Source organism: Lepidochelys olivacea (genome assembly GCF_965140295.1).
Source record: "Lepidochelys olivacea isolate rLepOli2 genome assembly, chromosome: 2".
NCBI lineage: Eukaryota > Metazoa > Chordata > Testudines > Cheloniidae > Lepidochelys > Lepidochelys olivacea.
Genome location: NC_140412.1, coordinates 107,762,449 through 107,783,661, shown reverse-complemented (window position 1 = coordinate 107,783,661; position 21,213 = coordinate 107,762,449). Strand labels below are relative to the sequence as shown.

Genomic DNA, 21,213 nt, shown 5'->3' with positions numbered 1-21,213 from the left:
ACCCAGCTTAACATTTGTTTTCATTTTTTAGGAACTTCAGAACACACAGGGGTCATTGAACTGTTCGTGCTAGTGCTATTTAGCATTCATGGTCTGGAGGAAAATAAAGTCCTCACCTCTGACCTTTCATTAGAATGTAGCACACAAAAGGTTGGGGGTGAGGGGAAGAGAAATAGGGAGGAAAAGTGTTCTTTCTTTCTCAGAAAACTGAGGTGATTTTGTTAGTAATCACAGGTTTACCTATAGCATAAGATTGTGCTTTCAAATTGTAAATTAGAATGCTCTCTATTACAGGGAAAGCATTTTTGTTTTTGCAAATGGAGTAATTTTCCTTCAGTACAGCAGTTGTAACCCCTTTCCTCTGTATATTTAATGCTTGTTGTGAAGAATAACAGCATGTCCTGTCAGCAGTGAGAGCCCATGCTGAGGTAGTGTTCAAGTCCAAGACATTTATGTTAGAGTCATCAGCAAAGCCTATGCCTTCCTCCATGCTTCATTCTTAAATTATTTCTGTAGGTTTTTTTTTACTTTGACCCCTTTTTTTAAAAAAAGTTTTGTTTTCCAAGAATAATAGCTTGTCCCTTTTTTAAATTATTTGTTTTTATTTTTCACTCAAAATGCATTACATTGAGTCCCTTTGAGAAAACATCAAGTGGTGTCACCTAACAGCATTAAAATAAATACCATCCATAAATCTTGGTCAATGTTATGTGAAGTTCACTACTGAACATTGGGGAAAGGGATAGCATGGGTATGTATTTTCTTCTCCAAGCTAACAGTCCTAAGCAGCATTGAAACACTTTGCATATTACTCGCACCATCTAACAAGTTCAGTTAAGGGCCTGATTTTCACAGCTTTGCCTAGGCTAGTAATTTACACCAGTGTAAATAAGGGTAAAAACTCAACCAATCTGAAAATATAGCATTTTATACCCATCTTAAAGATGTGTAAATGGCTACCCAAAGTGCTAGGTAGTGGAAAATCAGGCCCAAAGTCTAAAGACCACTATCAATTAAAAAGGACACAAAGAAAATACCATTTGGAATAAAATTTTCAAAAGTGCCTCAGGCTCAGAGCCTCAAAAACATTTAGGTTTCACTTTAGCTTTCAATATGACTTAGGCTCCTAAGGGCTAGATTCACAAAAGGCCTCAGGCACCCAGGAGTGCTGGAACAATTTGTATGGTGGGGGTGCTGAGAGCCATTGAACCAACCTGTAAACCCTGGATATGATGGAAACCACTTCAGGCCAGTGGGTGCAGCAGCACCCCCAGCACCTCTAGTTCCAGCACCTATGCAGGCACCTAACTGCAACTTTAGGTACCTAAAATCCTAGAATCAGGCCGTCCGCCCTGGAATTCAAACCCTCTCAGCTGCCTCCGAACCCTGTAGATGCCTAAATTTGCTCAGTGCCTAAATTTATGCAGTAAAGTTCCCTGGGTGCCTATGTTTCTGCCTCTGAGCATGCACAGTACAACACCACCAGCAATGCACAAACTGAGGGAAGATAGAAAAGGAGTACCTGTGGCACCTTAGAGACTAACCAATTTATTTGAGCATGAGCTTTCGTGAGCTACAGCTCACTTCATCAGATGCATGGGGGAAGATAGGCATTCCTCTGCTTAATTTGCCTGTAGCGCCCAATCCGGTAAGGGTGCTTATACCTCGCCTACTAGATCAGACCCCTAGAGGTGAGCTTACACAAAATGGAGGTGGAGAAGGAGGTGGCGGTGCTGCTGCTTTCTACGTTTTATCCCCGTGGTTAGAGGTCTCACATGGGAGGTGGGGGAACCCCCAGTTCAAGTCCCCCTTCAGGTGGATGGGGAAGGGATTTGATTAAGAGTCTGCCACCTCTCTCTCCTGTTGATGCTGTTCCACTGTGGCTGTGGGGAAAAAAGTCACTGCAGTGGCGGGGACTGGATCCTGGGTCTCCCACCTCCTAAATGCTAACAACCAGGATACAAAATCATTCTTATGCTTGATCTCTGTGTCTGGCCCAATGATTCTTTTATTATTTATCCACAGTGGAACAGCCTCAACAGGAGAGTCTGAGGGAGCCCCACATGCGAAAATCCCATAGCCCAGAGTTTTCAGCTCTCACCTAAGAGGTGGCAGATCCCAATTCAGATCTCCCCCTCCTCCTCTCCTTTTTGCTAAAGTAGTGCAGGTGCCTAATACCACTAGAGGGCTTTCAGCTGAGAATCCCAAACAAGGGGATTTAGGTGCTTATCTTTGAGAGGGGATGGGGCTTAGCACACACCCCTTGGCTTGGCATCTCTCGTTAGGTATTTTAGGTGAGGAGATGGCTATTATGCTGGCCTTTGTGAATCCCATTCTGGGGTGCCTGACTTTCCCCATTCATTGCATAGGGAGCCTAGGCGCTGAACTCAGGCTTTGTGAAACCCCAGTGATTGTCTAGGCACCTAAGTTTCTTTGTGAACTAGCCCCAAAGTGCTTAAGTCACTTCTGAAACTAGAACTTAGGAGTCTATGTTATGTAAGTACTTTTGAAAGTTTTACCCATTGTTGTTTTTCAGATGAATCCTTAAATTCCAGTTTAACTCGAGACTTATATCTAGGGGTCAAATGAATGTCTTAGGAGACAGGTATTTGGCACTGGAATATGTAGCTTTTTACCTCTAAGTTATCTGGCATATGTTCCAGAGCTCCTCAGGTACGGAGTCACTGAAAATGGTTAACATCTATTAGTTGTTTAATAGACAAAAGAAGCTTGTGGTGCGCTTCAGTTCTTAGTGGACAAGTGTTTACAACAAAAAAGCCACCATGGCTGTTGGTTGCAACTGTCATCCTTGTTAACAGCTTCACATAGAGGCCAACAACCGAAGGGGCATCCATTTATCTATCTTAGATACTGTGGTGATAGGTGCTTTAGAAACCTTTGAGGAATGGAGATTGAACAAACTACTTATTCTTAATGAAAGTCAGTGGAGTACATTGGGCTGATGTGGAAAAACTTATAATGCAACTGCCCATCCTATATCTGCTCCGTGGATAAATACAGGAGCCTCAAATCCTTTCTGGATGGGCTTTAGTCTCCAGTGTAGTCAGTTTAGAATCTTCTATGAGTGCTACAATTCAGTTTTAAAGACAAATGAAAGCTAATACTAATTTGGTATTGATGCTTCGTGTAAAGGTGTAACCAGTTAATTCTACAAATAATAATTTAAAAAAATCCTAATGGTTGTGTAAGCAGTGTCAGGATGAGCTCCACCCTGACATCTGGTGGTGAGGTGTGGCAAGTTGTGGAAAAGAACTTCAGGGGCCGATCTCATTTGCATAGGCACACCCACCACGCCTAGAATGAGACCATAGCTGCCCAAATGGTCACTTTGGCTGCTGTGGGATCCCCAGTGTCTCTGTTATTGGGGCAGGAAGAATAAATTGTTATTACCCTGATTATGGGAACTGTGCTTGGAACTGTACGTGGCCTTTTGTTATGATGGAGGGATTCACCATCAACTAAGTAGCACTCGCTAGGCAAGGGTCATGGGTTCCAAAACTGTGTGAATGGAGAGAGGCTGGGGACAAGTATTAATACTTGGTGGCATGGGCCCCTTGGTGAGGGCCTTACATGCTGATTGCACTTCCTCCTCTCTCCACTGTGGAATATCAGAGCTAATTTTGATTTCATTAGAAGTCTAGTTATAGGCTGCTGAGCTCACTTTGGGCTGACAGTGCACCAGCACTGGGGCTCCCCTACTATAAGCTGAATTCACCTAAGAGCTGAAATCACTGAGTGTTGTGTTAAGTAGTGGGGGAGCCTGAAGATATATTGTGGAGCAGTTTGCGGGACGGCTGGTGAAGCAGTTCGACGCGGAGCAGTGTGTGGATGGCAGGAGCTGCTTGTGGGCCGTGGAGCTGAGTGAAGGAGTTTGTGGGGCGGCTGGCGGAGCGGAGCGCAGCTGAGCGAAGGAGTTCGTGGGGCGGCTGGTGGAGCGGAGCGCAGCTGAGCGAAGGAGTTCGTGGGGCGGCTGGCGGAGCGGAGCGCCGCTATGGAGCTATGGGGCTGTCAGCTTCAGATCACATAAGGTGCCTCTTACCCCCGTCCCATTTCCACCCAGGTTGGGAGGTAAAGCTCCGCCGATAAACTTTCGAACTCTGGGGCTGCCCTGACCAGGGACAGAGACTTTTGGGGCATTGGACTTTTGGGACTTTGGGTGATTTGGGGTTGCTGGACTCAAGAACCAAAGGGAAAAGGGCATGCCCCAATTTGCCTGGGGTGGGGTTGTTTTTGCTCATGGGTTGTGTTATGAATCCTGTTGGTGGTGTTTCCCCAACATAATGCCACATTGTTTCTCTCTGTTATTAAAAGACTTTTGCTACACTCAGACTATGTGCTTGCGAGAGGGGAAGTATTGCCTCTTGGAGGCGCCCAGCGGGGGTGGTATATATTTGTCCCAGGTCACTGGGTGGGGGCTCGAGCCGGTTTGCATTGTGTTATTGGAATGGAACCCCTAGATATTGAACCCGGCCCTTGTTGCTGCCAACTCTGACGGGCAGAAGGGTTACAGTTGTTATAGCATACAGAATTTTTCTAGATAAATACATCAGAACATTGAATGTACCATGATAAAACACAGTTAGATTTTTGACCAGCCCCTGCACCCCTTATTTAGAAAAAGGAACGCACTTTACTTACCCTATCTTCGCTGGAGCCCTGAGAAGAGGAGTGCCTCTTGGAAATTCCCTGGGGTAAAAGGGATCCATACTGTTTACCACCTCCCAGACAGAGCCTGACCCTTAGCAAATTATCTCTTCTTCGTACATGGATAATACTTTTGGATAAAGTCAGATCTTTAAGCGCAATTCCTAGAGGACCAGAGCAGATAGCCAATGGAATTTAAATCTGCCACCTGCTGTTAAAAAAACTACTGCTAAAATGATCCTAATAGTAGACCAAGCAAAGCATCATACTTGTTGGATCATAGAATATCTCAGAACCATTTCATCTAGAGTAGAAATGTGCTTAAAGGTTGATTTACTTCAGTGGGAGCTAACAAAGCCTATGGATTAGATAGAAATGTACCATCTGTATCTGCCAAAAGAATATTTGGTCATAGCTAGAGTTAGGGCTTGCTGCCAGGCCCTTTGGAGATATAGGATCCTTATGCGTTTCCCTGGCCCCATTCATATGTCCCTGTTCATCTTGGCAAAGTTATGCTAAGTAATCAATAAGTCCTGGCTACAATATGTGTTTAGAAACATTCCAGCTACTATAGCTTAAAGAAACAAACAACAGCTGAACTGTGTACATTGTTTAATATTGCAATGCAGATGTAACAATATTTTCATTTTAAAGGCAAAATATAAGAAAAACCTGAGACTGCAGAATGGTGAAAAAGTTATTCCATTAATTTTTCTTTTGTGTCTAAGAACAGATCATGAAAATCAGCTAGTTTTATTTGTTGTTCAAAATTTTGCTTTTTGTCAGCAAATAATGCTTTGTGAGATCATCATTCAAATTTCAACTTGTTAATTTTACAATTGCCTATAGACATTTCTCAATGCATGTTGTTTTGGTTAGTGACATATGTCACAAAGTATTCCCTCTGCTCCCTTATACGATGTCCAATATAACTAGCCAATAAGGAGTAAATTTTGATTTATGTTGTAAATTGTAAAATTTGCAATTTACATTATTTTGGTTGGTTATAATGCAATCAGGGAACAGAAACAATCCCATGTGATTTGTGTGTCTGACATTCCTCCCGATCTGTGAATTATACATTTAGTAAATATCACAGAAGTAAATATCACAGTTTATGTTGTGTTGGTTAATGTGTAATATTGATTTTACAATTGAATAGACAACAGAAATTCCTGAAGGGTGAATGAGGTAGAAAAATGTCTGCCATGCAAATATTCATGCTACTGCAGCTTGAATTCTCAAAGGTTCACCTGAGGTTGAATTCTCAAAGGTTCACATAAGGCAGTGGTTCCCAAACTTGTTCCGCCGCTTGTGCAGGGAAAGCCCCTGGTGGGCCGGGCCAGTTTGTTTACCTCCCAGTGGCTGCAGTTCGCTGCTCCAGGCCAATGGGAGCAGCTGGAAGTGGCACAGGCTGAGGGACATACTGGCTGTCGCTTCCAGCAGCTCCCATTGGCCTGGAGCAGTGAAGCGCGGCCAGTGGGAGCCGCGATCGACCGAACCTGTGGACGCGGCTGATAAACAAACCGGCCCGGCCCACCAGGTGGCAGAACAAGTTTGGGAACCACTGACATAAGGTGATCACAAAAGGTTTGCAAGGATGTTCAAATTGAAATGAACTTTGAATTAGAACAAATATTTGCAATTCCCCCTCCCCCACTATTTTCTCATCTCTAGTAGAAATGAGAGAGGGATGGGATCTGAGAAAACTGAGACAGAGAGGCCAATAGGAGAGAATGTCTGTGTGGGTGTCCTGTGAGTGCATAGCCCAGAGTGTGATTGAGGCGGTTGCAAAAGCTGTGGTCCAATTTGTTAGCATTAAGCATTGGTCTGGGTGTGGCTGAGAAGCTATTCTGGGATTTATGGAGGTGTTGCCCCAGATCTGTTTTAGGTAATGAGACGTCTGAGATATTGCTCAGGGTCTATTTAAAGGTGTGGCTTTCCAGAATAAATTTTTAAACATGGCTGTGTTTTGACAAATCCAATTTATTGTAGGTAGTTTGTTCCCAGATGATTTGGGGCCAGTCGTCTTGCATGTATGAGAAGGCCCTAGAAGCAGCTATTTTTGAACAATGCATGGCTGCATAGGGGAAGGACAGTTATACAGCACTGGAAGAATGGATACTGTATTCTTGCCTATAGAGGCTGAAAAGGTTGTAACTGCCTCTTCACGAAGCTGTCAAGCTCTAATGATTAAATCCCACAGTATACATGTTCTGTGCAGTGGTTTTTTGTGCCTATTTTCCTTCATGCCTTTAATCTCTCAGCAGGTTGGAGAAGGGTCCTGTTATGTGCTTGGTTCTGACCTACAGCACCACTGTGCATATTAGGTAAATAATTTAGAAAGAGTGTAAAAAGGAATTACTTTAGACATAGGCGCCAGCTTCCTCTTTGTCCCGGGGGTGCTCAACCCCTGCTTCACCCTAGGCCCCACCCCCACTCCACCTCTTCCCCCACACCCCCACCTCGCCCCGACTCTTCCTGCCCCCCTCTGCCATTCTTCTCTTTCCACCCAGTTCCATCCCCACCCTGAGCGCACCCCATCCCCGCTCCTCCCCTCCCCAGTGCCTCCTGCATTCAGCGGAACAGCTGATTTCAGCAGGCGGGAGGCCCTGGGAGGAAGTGGAAGGAGTTGAGCAGTGGGGCCGCCGGCAGCAGGAAGCACTGTGGGGGATGGGTGGAGCTGGCTGTTGGTGGATTCTAAGCACTCATAAATTTTTTTCCGTGGGTGCTCCAGCGCCTATGAATTGAGATACCAATTTTCCTTGATCTCACCTCTGATATCTAGATCATTAGAAAAGGTGATACATTGGTGGGTTGAGGGCCCAATTCAACTTTTCTTGAACTCAATGGGGCACTTGCATTGATTTCAGTGGGAGATGGATTGGGCCTCTACAGAGATCAATGTTTGAGAATGCTTTCTAAAATCATAACTGGATGCAAGGTAGAGCCATAATGAACCTTCTCAGTTTTTACGTAGGAGACCAGCATTGTATCCAACAAATTTGATGCCACAAACAAAAGAAACTGGATGGAGATGTGGGGTCTTAATGGAGACTGAGCTTGGGTTGGTTATGGGGGGGCATTCTGACCTCCAGGGTGACAGCGCTGCTCAGGTTTGGCTCCATCTCCCTGACAGGTGGCCAACTGGGCCAAAACTGTGAGCATGGCCTTGTGGCCTGGTGCATGGCTTCAGAGTGCCACACTTTGAAATTTGGTGTGGCCGCCCACTGCCATCATGACAAAGGGGCACCCGTGCCAAACCTGAGTGGTGCTGCAACCTGAGAGGTTGTAATGCCTGAAGCAGGGAGCCGGGCCCAGTCAGCTCTGTGGGACCATAGCCACAAGAGCTGCCATGTGACCCACTGAAACCTTGTGGCAACCTAAGTTTGGGTTACGACCCCCAGACTGAGAAACCCTGGCCTACAAGATGTGTGAAAAGCAGGTAAGCAAGCACACAAGACAGATTCTTGCTTCCAGTGCTACCTTCAGTCAGATGTCCCAGAAGGTATGTAGTTAGGGTTCCCTGGAAAAGGTGATGAAGACTTACTTTGTCAAAATTGTTTGCGCTATAGGCTTCTCACACAATGGGCCATTGCATTCCACCAGGGTCAGATCTCACTGTTTATTCTGTTGTTCATTTTCATTTTCCATAGAGGAGAGCAGATAAAGGGGCAGGACAAGGATGAACTGAAACGATTAGGCTTCACTGTTCACATATCCAGAATGAATAACTGACTTCCTTCTGCCTCTTGCATGAAGTTTATATGAAAAACAACAGTAGATATTTGGTAAGACCAGCAGTAATTTAGTGGTTTTAGATATTTTATAGCAAAGCCCTTGAAGTAGAGTAAAACTAACAGCATGTTATATTTTGTATGAGAGCTTGTTTATGCTTTTTTTTTTCACCTTCCACCATCCAGTTGAATATTTTTCTCCCTGTCTATAGAAGTTGCCAGTATAATCTTTTACTGATATGCCTGATCCAGTTAACTGAGATGTGGACTCATGCAGCTCCTCCTGCTGTCTGAATGTTTAGTTGTGCTGTCATGAGTTCACAATAACAAAGAGATATAGAACAGGAAAATATCAGCCTCCAGGCATGAAACTGTGCTACAAATGATAATAGGTACAGCAAGCTGGAAACCTTTAATCAGGTGAGATGAATATTATTCACACATACACATGTGTGCTATAGATAGATAGATATATACACGCACACCACAGTATAGCTTGAACCACTGTAGATATGAAGTTTTCAGGCTAATTGTAACATGATTTTAAGTATTATCCTGCACTTATCCTAAGTCAGCATTTTTCCTCTTTACAAAGGACAACTGATTTATTGAAACACGTTTTCAAAAGCTAAATACTTCACCAGCTGCATTGGGGGCTGGACTAAAACATTATATGCTAGTTTGAATGATTACAAATCTAACTTTCCCGCATTCCTTTTTTCTAAAAGGTTAGTATGTTTCCTTGAGAGACACATGACCAATAAGTCAGAACAATCAACTCTTTGATGTGAGGACTGGCTAGCCAGCCCATCAGGCCTGTGAAATATACCAGCAGCAAAGCAGTAATGTGCATTTAGAGAAGTGATCAGTCTGCCTGGAGTAGCTAACATGATTCAGGTTGGTTGTCAAGGGCTCACAAAGGTCTGATAGCAAGAGAATGCTATAATTGGTTACAGTTTTTCATTAGGGTGCAAATCAAATGATACAACCAACACCAAAGCTCTTTGTTGCCCTCTGCAGGGACAGAAATCAGGAACCTTATTCAGCAGATACTGAAAAGGGGAAGAGGGGACAAAAAAGGAGAGGGGAAAAGGTGATTAAAGGAGTCTTGAAAGAATATACATTCAGAAAGCAGTAAATCTTGCTGCATTTCTGGCTTATCTGTAGTTTAGTGATTTAAACGGTAGGCAATATTTTAAAGAACTGATGTCTTTAATGCTTTAGAAAAGTAGGAGATTGCTGTCCATGGAAAATGGAGGTTTTTTTCATGAGCCAATGCAATATGGAAGAGGTAGTATATGTTTTGCTTGAAAGATACTGTTACTGTTATGTGCAATGTATAAATAAATAATTGTTTCAGCTTTTCAACTTAACAGGTGAGCGTAGGGTTAAAGAAGAAATAATATTTTTGCTCATTTAGTAGAACAAAGGTTCGGTGTGCCAAAAATATAAGAAATGTATTCTAAAGGCATGGGTATAGGAGAGAGATGTTCTAATCCAGCTTTCTCAGATAGTCTTCAGAAGCATAAATCTCATTCCAAATTAAAAAATTACAAAGTAGCTAAAAAAAATGAAGGGCAGAAGGAAAATTATTTGGTAGGGAGAGAAAATAGAAACATAGCTCCATTAGCAAAATCTCTCTCTCTGCTGCCTCTGCTTTTCAAGGCTGATGGGAGGGCAGCTGCTTGTTTAAGTTTCTGTAGATTTCTTTACAAGAGCATAGCCCATCAGCTGATGGCTGAGATATATGCATAATACATGCATTCATAAATGAACATTGATCATCCTTGGAATATTAGATTACTTTGTGATGAACTCATACTTCTTAGGTTCCTTAGGTATTAACACCACAGGGACACCTTGTAAAACTGCATCTGCTCAGATATACCTTATGTTTTATAGGTTATTTTTTGTCTTCTATAATCCAAAGAATACAAAATCATTTTCCGAATAAGATCTGCATGGAATTGTCTTAAGGAAATCAGGCTTTAGGGGTTGGAGAAGACATTGCTTCTATGTACATGAATCTTTACATAGCTGCTGTGCTATTTTACCCTGGAAAGTATTATTTGTAGTAAGAAGAGAAAAATGGTGTATTGCCAGAATCCCAACAGGAAGCTTAAAATTATCTCGTCTATGTGCGCACATGAATGCATGTAGAGGCTGATCCTGCACCATAGGAGTCAATGACAAAACTCCTATTAACTTCAGCAGGTGCAAGATCAAGACTATATATAAATATAGAGTGTGAGCACGTATAACTGTATCAGAGAGAATGGCTGAAGATTTAGGACTATATTTTGGCTTTTAATCTGTATCTCAATTTGGAGTGTGAAAAGGCTTTACAACAACAGGAGTGCCCAAGGGCATTATGGCGGAGTCCAGAGGACATGTGGGAACATATGCCCAAGTGGGATCTGCATCACCCCTTAAAACCATGCAATGTATATTACCCTTTCTGTCTTCCAAATGAGAGGAAATCCATTAGTAGCTTCAATGGAAGCAGAGAAGCGGAGAGGGACCTTATTTGCGATCAGTTATCTATCTTCATCCACCTAACCCAGGCAGGAAAAAAAAGGATGTTCCAAGTACAGTATATGTTTAACAAACATTGTCTTCCCTATGTCTATCTTTGAGATTGTGAGGTCGTCAGGACCCGGACAGGCTTTAAATTTGTGTCCTGTTCTGCTCTGAGCTCATTGCTGGCATATAAACAAATAGATAAATAGTACGATGTATTTCATATATTTCAATGTAAAATACTACATTTACCTAAAATATTCTAAACTTAGCCAATGTTGGTCATATTTTAAAATGTGCACACTGACCCAATTTTTAGTTACTATGAAAATGGGTTGATTTTTATTTGTTCAGTGAAAATATATGTGAAATACAGGTAGTGATGCTTCTGAAGAATGCAATAATTACATGGACCATGCAGTATTTGCTGTGAGGGAAAGCACTGAATATTCAGTTTAACAGCTCTTCTATATGTTGGTGTGATTCAACTTCCAACATGGCTACAAAGGTTTAACTGGGAACATCATAAATTAGCAGTAGCACGAAGTGACCACATAAATATCCGATCCCACAAAACTACAGCAGTGAACTTGTTAGAATAGGGAAAGGAGGAAGGAGGCTGAATAATTGGCCAGGTCCTTCTTTTTTTCCTGAAACTGCTGCTTAGTCCTAAAGTTGCCAACTTGTCTGTTTGATGGCTTGGCAAGGCTCTGTCAGGAAATGTACAAACTGCAGCTTGTGGAAACAGAAAAATATAGAAATTTGACTAATATGGAAGAAGAGTATATAGCCTTATAAAATCAGTTTTTAACCTGGAACTGCCAGACCTGGTTAAGGAGAAGGATTGGTTTCTTGTAACCTTAATCACATTTGAAGTAGTTAGCCTATTAAGCCTAGTTTAGTCCATGATTCTATTAACAGCTTTGATCTGCATCCACAGCACTTCCCTACATTAGAGAACACATACTGTACATAGCTGTATGGAAAGAAGAGGAAAACAGCAGTGCTGGAATAAAGTATATGGCTTTTACACCTGTTGGGAATCTTTATGAAGTTTCTATTCTCAGCATTCGATACAAGCATAGAAATGACAAATCTAGATGGAGGAAGATGGGAAGAGGAAATAAACATTTCTTAGGTGGTTTTAACTAGCACTTCTCTTAAATGATGGTCCTGAAAGAATGAATTTCAGTCAGTCAGTGGTCAGGGAAGGAGGAATGTCTTGGTTTTGGTTGGGCCAGAAATACTGTGAGAACAGTCTTGTTTGTGTATTTTGATATTTCTGTTGTCATTTGCAGGCAAAGACTGGAAGTGCAGAGGTGCAGTGAAAAATTAGGAAACAGAAATGAATCAAACTTTCTCGGACTTCAGAGAAAGTTCATGTCATTTTATCCAAACCCACAGGCCCATGCTTGCTAAGGACATCCATATTTTCTTTTCTTCCCCTCCCCCATGAAACTGCCCTACTAAAATTAAAGGGTTCTGTCAAACCATACATGCCCCAACTTTAAACTAATTAAATATATTGTAATAGGTTGAAAAAGTCCTTGGGATTCTAACTGTCTAATTTCATTGTGAATTTTTTTTTTCTAATTCATCATTCAAAATACTGAACTTTTTAAAAAGTGTATTTTGTAGCAACCAGAAAACATTCTTTTGTACTCTCCCTACAGGTTTTGCAGAAGGAAATGAACTAACTTAAGACCAGAGCCTGCCAACCCTTACTTGTGTGAGTAAAAGGAGTAAGAAACAGTGATTACAAAGCTGTAACTATAGCTAGCAAAACCTGTCCCAGATTCTGTTCCGATTTATATCCTGTGCAAATCTCAGTCTCGCCAATCTCAAAAGTTCAAAAATCATGATTCAGAGCCACAAAAAGCATGAGCTTGACCTCCAAACCCTGATCTTTTTATATATGGTTTTTGGTCTGTCTTCTGTCCTTTGTGCTGTGTGTTTGTCTAAAAGAGAGACAGAGAGAGTGCTGCCAACTCTTGCAAATTTTGAGTAAATTAATTTGGCCCTTATTTCAAGAGCTCTTGAAAGAGGACCCAAACAAGATAAGGGCCCCTGTATGCTAGAACTGTACAAACACATGGTAAAATAGAGTCCCTAATATGCGGGGTCAGTTTGTGACATGGTAGCTGGAACTGACCAATTTCATCTTGGAGAGGGGCTCCCAAATATCCCATAGCTAAGCTGCACAGGACTCAGACTGGTGACCTATAGGTGAAAGATTCTATAGATCATTAGCAATGCTCTGAGGCATCCAGTCCCCCATACATGCTAATATTCCCCGTTTGAGCATAAGACTTGCATTGTGGAAATGTACATTTATTAAATCAAACTCTGACCTTTTTGGCCCTGACACCAACAGGATCTTTCACTGTCTAGGCACATGGATGAAATCTCCCACCTATTGTGGTCAGTCTCAGATCAACACTGTTCATAAAGGGACAGCCCCATTTATCAAAAGCAAATAATAAAAATGCAACAGTAAAAGAAATACTACACAACATCCAGCTCATCCAAATTCACTTCCTAATACACCACTTTGCAGTATAAAACCATTCTAACAATTACTCCAGGATACTTATACTAACTTTTAATACTTATATTTAACACTATATATTCTTACATGGGTCATCAGCAGTGATGGAACCTGCAGTCTTCTGATTTATTGCATAGACCTCTTCCACCCACTCCAGCTATAGCAGTAAATGACAGTATGTAAGGGAATGCAGTGCAGCCTATAGATGGGGACACAACACAGACGCTGCCAGGATGTTACATAAGTGTGTGTGAAACAGCGGTGGAACACTGGGCACCAGGATTCTTATTGTTGTTTCTGGCTCTGGCAGTAGATTGTGGTTACAGTCAAAACAACCAAATGTAACAGTGGCCATATCATCAGGTAATCTCGGGGGAGGGAAATGAACCTGGACTCGCCGATGTAAAAGCATAATTCTCTAAATTACTTGACTTCTTGGTGTAAAAGTGGTAGCAGAATCATCAACCTGTACATGTGGTCTTCCTGCTAAAAGGTGACACACGGTTTGTATGGGTTACAGAAGCCCCTAATTTGACATGTTGTTTTGAAAGTGTGTGTGGCAAAGTGGATGAGCATTGGTTCTGCTGTAAAGAACCATGGATTCTACTTGCAGCTTCTCCTGAAGAGGCTTTCTCCAAGCTTTCAGTTAACTTAGCTGTAAATGGGTATTCTGTTTCTGTAATATGGGGGAAAGTTAGTTACCTCTCCAAGGTAAAAAACTTGGCTAATGCTAAGGGTTTTTCAGAACAGCAAGATTAGTCTCTCTCTTGGGTTATGCTTCCCCAAAAGTGTGTGAAGGCTTCAGATCTTTGCATTTTGTGAGACTGCCTTGCCTTTCACAAATGTATCACGAGTCCCAGTACCTGGAAGTATTGGAAATATCATGGGAGAACCTAATCTTACAAAATCACCGACCGCAAACCCAGATGTTCCAATAAGCTTACACATTATTGATCAGGATGTAATGACTTTTCAAGGTATCCTGATGACAAATCTTTCCCTCATTCTATTTAACGATGCTATTTTCCCATTAATTTCACTGTGGGTGGTTGGGGTATAAGGTTTGGTAAACTTGCTCCTATTTCTAGAGCTAATACCCTGGATGAAGCTGGAACACTTCATGTAGATGTTTTGGGTGAGATAATGAAATTTGCTGATGATACAAAGATGGGAGGCACTATCAATACAGAGGAGGATTGGAATGTTATACAGGAAGATCTGGATGAACTCAAAGACTAGAGTGACAGAAATAGGATAAAATTCAGTAGTACAAAGTGCCAGGTCATTTGCTTAGAGTCTAATAATAAGTGTTTCTGCTATAATCTGGGGGTTTATCAGTTGGAAGCCACGGAGGAGGAGAAAGACCTGAGTGTCTGGGTTGATCACAGGATGACCATGAGCCACCAGTGTGGTGCAACTGTGAAAAGGCAAATGTGATCCCAGGGTGCATCAGGCAACGACTTTCCAGTAGAGATAGAGAAGTATTAATACCAGCGTACAAGGCACTGGTACAATCTCATTTGGAATACTGTGTACAATTCTGGTCACTCATGTTCAAGAAAGATGAAGTCAAACAGGAAAAGATGCAGGGAAAAGCTATTAGGATGAGTAGGGAAAGTGAAGGGCCTATTTTATGGTGAGGAGACTGGAAGAGCTTGGTTTGTTTAGTCTATCAAAAAGAAGGCTGAGAGGGGCTTGCTCTAAATAAATACATCAGGGATGGTGAAGAGCCAGGATCCGATCTGGATATGGATAGAGACCTCTTTAATGTTTTTAATGAAGTAAATACTAATGGGAATTGTGTGATCATGGGAGACTTTAACTTCCCAGATATAGACTGGAGGACAAGTGCTAGTAATAATAATAGAGATCAGATTTTCCTGGATGCAATAGCTGATGGATTCCTTCACCAAGTAGTTGCTGAACCAAGAGGGGATGCCATTTTAGATTTGGTTTTGGTGAGCAGTGAGGACCTCAAAGAAGAAATGGTTATAGGGGACAACCTTGGTTCGAGCGATCATGAGCTAATTCAGTTCAAACTAAATGGAAGGATAAACAAAAATAGATCTGTGACTAGGGTTTTTCATTTTAAAAAGACTAACTTGAAAAAATGAAGGAAATTAGTTAGGGAAGTGGATTGGACTGAAAAACGTGTGGATCTAAAGGCGGAGGAGGCTTCGAATTACTTCAAGTCAAAGTTGCAGAAACTATCAGAAGCCTGCATCCCAAGAAAGGGGAAAAAATTCATAGGCAGGAGTTGTAGACCAAGCTGGATGAGCAAGCATCTCAGAGAGGTGATTAAGAAAAAGCAGAAAGCCTACAAGGAGTGGAAGATGGGAGGGATTAGCAAGGAAAGCTACCTTACTGAGGTCAGAACATGTAGGGATAAAGTGAGAAAGACCAAAAGCCATGTAGAGTTGGACCTTGCAAAGGGAATTAAAACCAATAGTAAAAGGTTCTAAAGCCATATAAATAAGAAGAAAACAAAGAAAGAAGAAGTGGGACCGCTAAACACTGAGGATGGAGTGGATGTTAAGGATAATCTAGGCATGGCCCAATATCTAAACAAATACTTTGCATCAGTCTTTAAAGAGGCTAATGAGGAGCTTAGGGATAATGGTAGGATGTCAAATGGGAATGAGGATATGGAGGTAGATATTACCACATCCGAGGTAGAAGCCAAACTCAAACAGCTTAATGGGACTAAATCGGGGGCCCGGATAATCTTCATCCAAGAATATTAAAGGAACTGGCACATGAAATTGCAAGCCCATTAGCAAGAATTTTTAATCAATCTGTAAACTCAGGGGTCTTACCGTATGACTGGAAAATTGCTAACATAGTTCCTATTTTTAAGAAAGTTAAAAAAAGCAATCCGGGTAACTACAGGCCTGTTAGTTTGACATCTGTAGTATGCAAGGTCTTGGAAAAAATTTTGAAGGAGAAAGTAGATAAGGACATTGAGGTCAATGGTAATTGGGACAAAATACAACATGGCTTTACAAAAGGTAGATCGTGTCAAACCAACCTGATCTCCTTCTTTGAGAAGGTAACAGATTTTTTAGACAAAGGGAACGCATTGGATCTAATTTACCTCAATTTCAGTAAGCATTTGATACGGTTCCATATGGGGAATTATTAGCTAAATTAGAAAAGATGAGGATCAATATGAAAATTGAAAGGTGGATAAGGAACTGGTTACAGGGGAGACTACAGTGGGTCACACTGAAAGGTGAACTGTCAGGCTGGAAGGAGGTTATTTGTGGAGTTCCTCAGGGATCAGTTTTGGGACTAATCTAATTTAATCTTTTTATTAGTGATGTTGGCACAAAAAGCAGGAAGGTGTTAATAAAGTTTGTGGATGACACAAGGCTGGGAGGTATTGCCAATACAGAGAAGGACTGGGATATCGTACAGGAAGATCTGGATGACCTTGTAAACTGGAGTAATAGTAATAGGATGAAATTTAATAGTGAAAAGTGCAAGGTCATGCATTTAGAGATTAATAACAAGAATTTCTGTTATAAATTGGGAATGCATCACTTGGAAGTAACAGAGGAGAAGGACCTTGGAGTATTGGTTGATCACAGGATGACTATGAGCTGCCAATGTGATATGGCTGTGAAAAAAGCTAATGGGGTCTTGGGATGCATCAGGCGAGGTGTTTTCAGTAGAGATAAGGAGGTGTTAGTACCATTATACAAGGCACTGGTGAGACCTCACCTGGAATACTGTGTGCAGTTCTGGTCTCCCATGTTTAAGAAGGATGAATTCAAACTGGAACAGGTACAGAGAAGAGCTACTAGGACAATCCGAGGGATGGAAAACCTGTCTTATGAAAGGAGACTCAAGGAGCTTGGCTTGTTTAGCCTAACCAAAAGAAGGCTGAGAGGAGATAAGATTGCTATCTATAAATATATCAGAGGGATAAATACCACAGATGGAGAAGAATTATTTAAGCTCAGTACCAATGTGGACACAAGAACAAATGGATATAAACTGGCCATCAGGAAGTTTAGACTTGAAATTAGAAGAAGGTTGTAACCATCAGAGGAGTGAAGTTTTGGAACAGCCTTCCAAGGGAAGCAGTGGGGGCAAAAGACATATCTGGCTTCAAGACTAAGCTTGATAAGTTTATGGAGGAGATGATATGATGGGATAGCCTAATTTTGGCAATTAATTGATCTTCGACTATTAGCGGTAGATATGCCCAATGGCCTGTGATGGGATGTTAGATGGGGTGGGATCTGAGTTACTACAGAGAATTCTTTCCTGGGTATCTGGCTGGTGAGTCTTGCCCACATGCTCAGGGTTTAGCTGATTGCCATATTTGGGGTTGGGAAGGAATTTTCCTCCAGGGCAGATTGGCAGAGGCCTTGGGGGTTTTTCGCCTTCCTCTGCAGCGGGGGCACGGGTCACTTGCTGGAGGATTCTCTGCACCTTGAAGTCTTTAAACCATGATTTGAGGACTTCAGTAGCTCAGACATAAGTTAGGGGTTTGTTATAGGAATTGGTGTGTGAGATTCCGTGGCCTGCGTTGTGCAGGAGGTCAGACTAGACAATCATAATGGTCCCTTCTGACCTTAAAGTCTATGATTCTATGATTCTTTTATTTAACTTGGGACATTTTCTAATCAAATCTGGGTCGAAGAATGATGTTGTACTGAAAACAGGAGGATTTTCAGATATTTCAGTTTCCATATGACAGCTGGTCTCATCTGAGCTTTGTCTGAGATTCTGAGTTTGTCTAAACCCAAACACCCATGTTCACATGGACTGAAACCGAGGCAAATCAAGAACCACTAAGTAAAACTCTCAAGTTTCACACTGCTCTAAAAAGGGCTAAAAATGTATAATTAATTAGCCAAATCTTAAGAGACACTGAGCACCTGCGATGCTGCTGAAATCAGCTTGTGATGTAGGTGCTCAGCAACTCTGGAGAATAACAAACAGGAAAATTCAACCTTACTCCCACTGAAATATCCACCTTGGGTCCTCCATCACTTATGCAGGCAAGGCTCTGGCATTCACATATCTTCTGATGAGAGCTGCAAGGGTTTATCCTTGCAACCTATAATGCTATCACACATAGCAAGGTTTAGTTTTATCCCTGAGACGTTTCTGTTATCCCAAATGCTCACATTTCCAAAACCTCTACCATGTAGCACAAAGGTGAAATATAACTGTAACCATTGATGGAGGTGTAGGGTTCACCAATCATTCAGGAGGACATCCTTATCGTTTCCCCATCAGAGACCTCCATCAGGGTCTCTGTAGCACTTCTGGGAAGCGAGACACTCAAAAAATCCAGTGGTCACTATGAGACTTGAACTGCAGGTGCAGATGTTTTTTTCAGAGCTGGCACAAAGTGTTACTAAGCAATGAAGATCTAATCCTCCCATTGACTTCAATGGTAAAATTCCCGTAGACTTCAATGGCAGTAGGATTAGGCCACAAATAGAGGTTTCTTTCGCAGGAGTGGTATAAGGTATTGAATTATTTCATTTTATCACTACTGACCCTGCCTGCCTCCCTTGGATAAGAATCTTCATTCATGATGGTAGACTTAATTTATCACACTCCTCTTTCTTCCCTTGCCACCTCTCCCCTATTTCCTGCTGAAGGGCACTGTCATGCAACTTTCTGGTGTGTGTGTGTGTGTGTGTGTGTAGATTAAAGGTTTAATGAAGATGTATGCTTTACTCACTTTTCCCTCTTTATTTCCTACTCTGAAGATGCGTTTCTTGATGACATATTTCTGAAAGGAAGTGAATAGAGATTTTTTTTCTTAGGGTATACAGATTGTGACATTCACCAGGTGTACCCAGGGTTATGAGGCACCTCATCTCATCATGAGGAAGTCTTGGCTATGCCTGCTCTGTCAGCACTCTGAAACCACCAACCTCTGGTAACATAAGCTTCCAGGCCTCCAACTATCTTCCAGGCCTCTGCAGGTCTCTCTCCAGGTTAGTGTGAACCACACACCAACCCCCAAGTGCTAACACTCCCAGAATTACCAGTCCTGCTGTTCCCAAAGGAACATTACATACCAGCTTGTAAGATTCAGCTCAGGATCACCACTTTGCTTAAGTGATAGTGAGTAAGAATATTGGAAACAAAGGGATACATATAAAATCATAACATGCTGTCTAGAGACTAAATCAAACTAACAGGTTAACCTCCTGTCTAAAGAAGCTTATCTCACCAGCATTTTCAACCAAGCCTGGTTGAGACCCATCTTTCATGAACAAACTCATACTGTGTTTACTTCCTAGGTGGAGGCTGCCATTGCCCAGGTGTCATCTTTGTCCCTGAAATATACTAGAGCAAACCTTTGATGTGCACTTTAAGATAGGGTTCCTTCCCCCCTCCCACTGCTTACTTTTCTCCTTTGAAGTTTTCATAATCCTTCAGACAGGTTCAGACTAGTGAGAGGAGGCCCATTGTGAACCATACAATACTTAATTTACATGTAAACAGGGAGATAGATAAACATTTCTTGTCAGACAAAAAACCTGTTTTTCACCTTTGCCGGTGATCAGTCCCGAGACACAGTCTTTAAGAACATAATTTTTAGTGTACATACATACCTCTTTACACAACACCCATACATACATTTTGTGATGAAACTGATGACCAATGTAACACACTGGCTTTTATTTGAGACCTCACATGACACTCTTCAGTGAACTAGAATGTAATACCAGACACAGAGGTGAAAGTGGGCCGGTATGGGCCAGTACGGTATACGGTATGGGCCAGTATGGTATGGGCCGCCGGTACTGGACCATACTGTACCTTTAGCGCTTTAAAGTTGCTGCCCCTTTTGCCCCAGCCCCAGGGCTGCTGATGTGGGGGGGCAGCTGCCCCAGGGGCCAGCGATTTTAAAGGGGCTGGGGCTACCGGCTGCCACTACTGCAGCAGCGGCTGGAGCCCCGGGCCCTTTAAATTGCTGCCGGAGCCCTGGGCGGTGCAGGCCAGGCAGCGTGGAAGGGCTGGCTGGGGGAGGCTGACCTCCCAGCCCCACCTCTTCCGTCCGAGGCCCCGCCCCTTCCGGGGGCCCAGAGCTGGGCCCCCGTACCAGTAAGTCTTTTATGATACCTTCACCCCTGACCAGACATGAGATTCCTGTAGCCCTCATGCACCCCCTCTGTGCTCCTTGCCTGTTGACACTAAGAGGTTTCTGGGTCACACAGATATATTTTTCAATTGCCTCTCAAATATACGCAGAGTTTGTTTTGGGGGCGGTAGGGGTAGGGGAAAGGAGGGCCTGAGACTGAAGAGCTCCTATTACCAAATTGTTTAGGTAAGAATCAGGATTCAAGTGTCAGATCCATATGGGAAGTGTAAACTAATCTATTAGTTCCCTGCTTTGTCTCATAAATGTTTTAATGCTCACAAAAAGAGCCAGATTAACAGCGTTGGAGAGTGAAGCTTTTTATATACCAGCAGAACAGGTACTGGGTGGGCAGCAGTACCTTCCTTAGGGTATGTCTACACTACGAAATTAGGTCGAATTTATAGAAGTCGTTTTTTTAGAAATCGGTTTTATATATTCAAGTGTGTGTGTCCCCACAGAAAATGCTCTAAGTGCATTAAGTGAATTAACTCAGCGGAGCGCTTCCACAGTACCCAGGCTAGAGTCGACTTCCGGAGTGTTGCACTGTGGGTAGCTATCCCACAGTTCCCGCAGTCTCCGCTGCCCATTGGAATTCTGGGTTGAGATCCCAATGCCTGATGGGG

The 21,213-nt window shown here is 42.4% G+C and overlaps 1 long non-coding RNA gene across 3 annotated transcripts in view; it reads left to right on the top strand.

Annotated features, from left to right (window-relative positions):
- LOC311516477 overlaps nt 1-21,213 on the top strand; it is a 165,746-nt gene that overhangs the window by 58,591 nt on the left and 85,942 nt on the right. For all 3 annotated transcript variants that reach the window (XR_014710423.1, XR_014710424.1, XR_014710425.1), the window contains 2 exons: nt 12,596-12,651; nt 19,263-19,436. This is a non-coding gene — a long non-coding RNA (uncharacterized lncRNA). The remainder of the gene's footprint in view (nt 1-12,595; nt 12,652-19,262; nt 19,437-21,213) is intronic.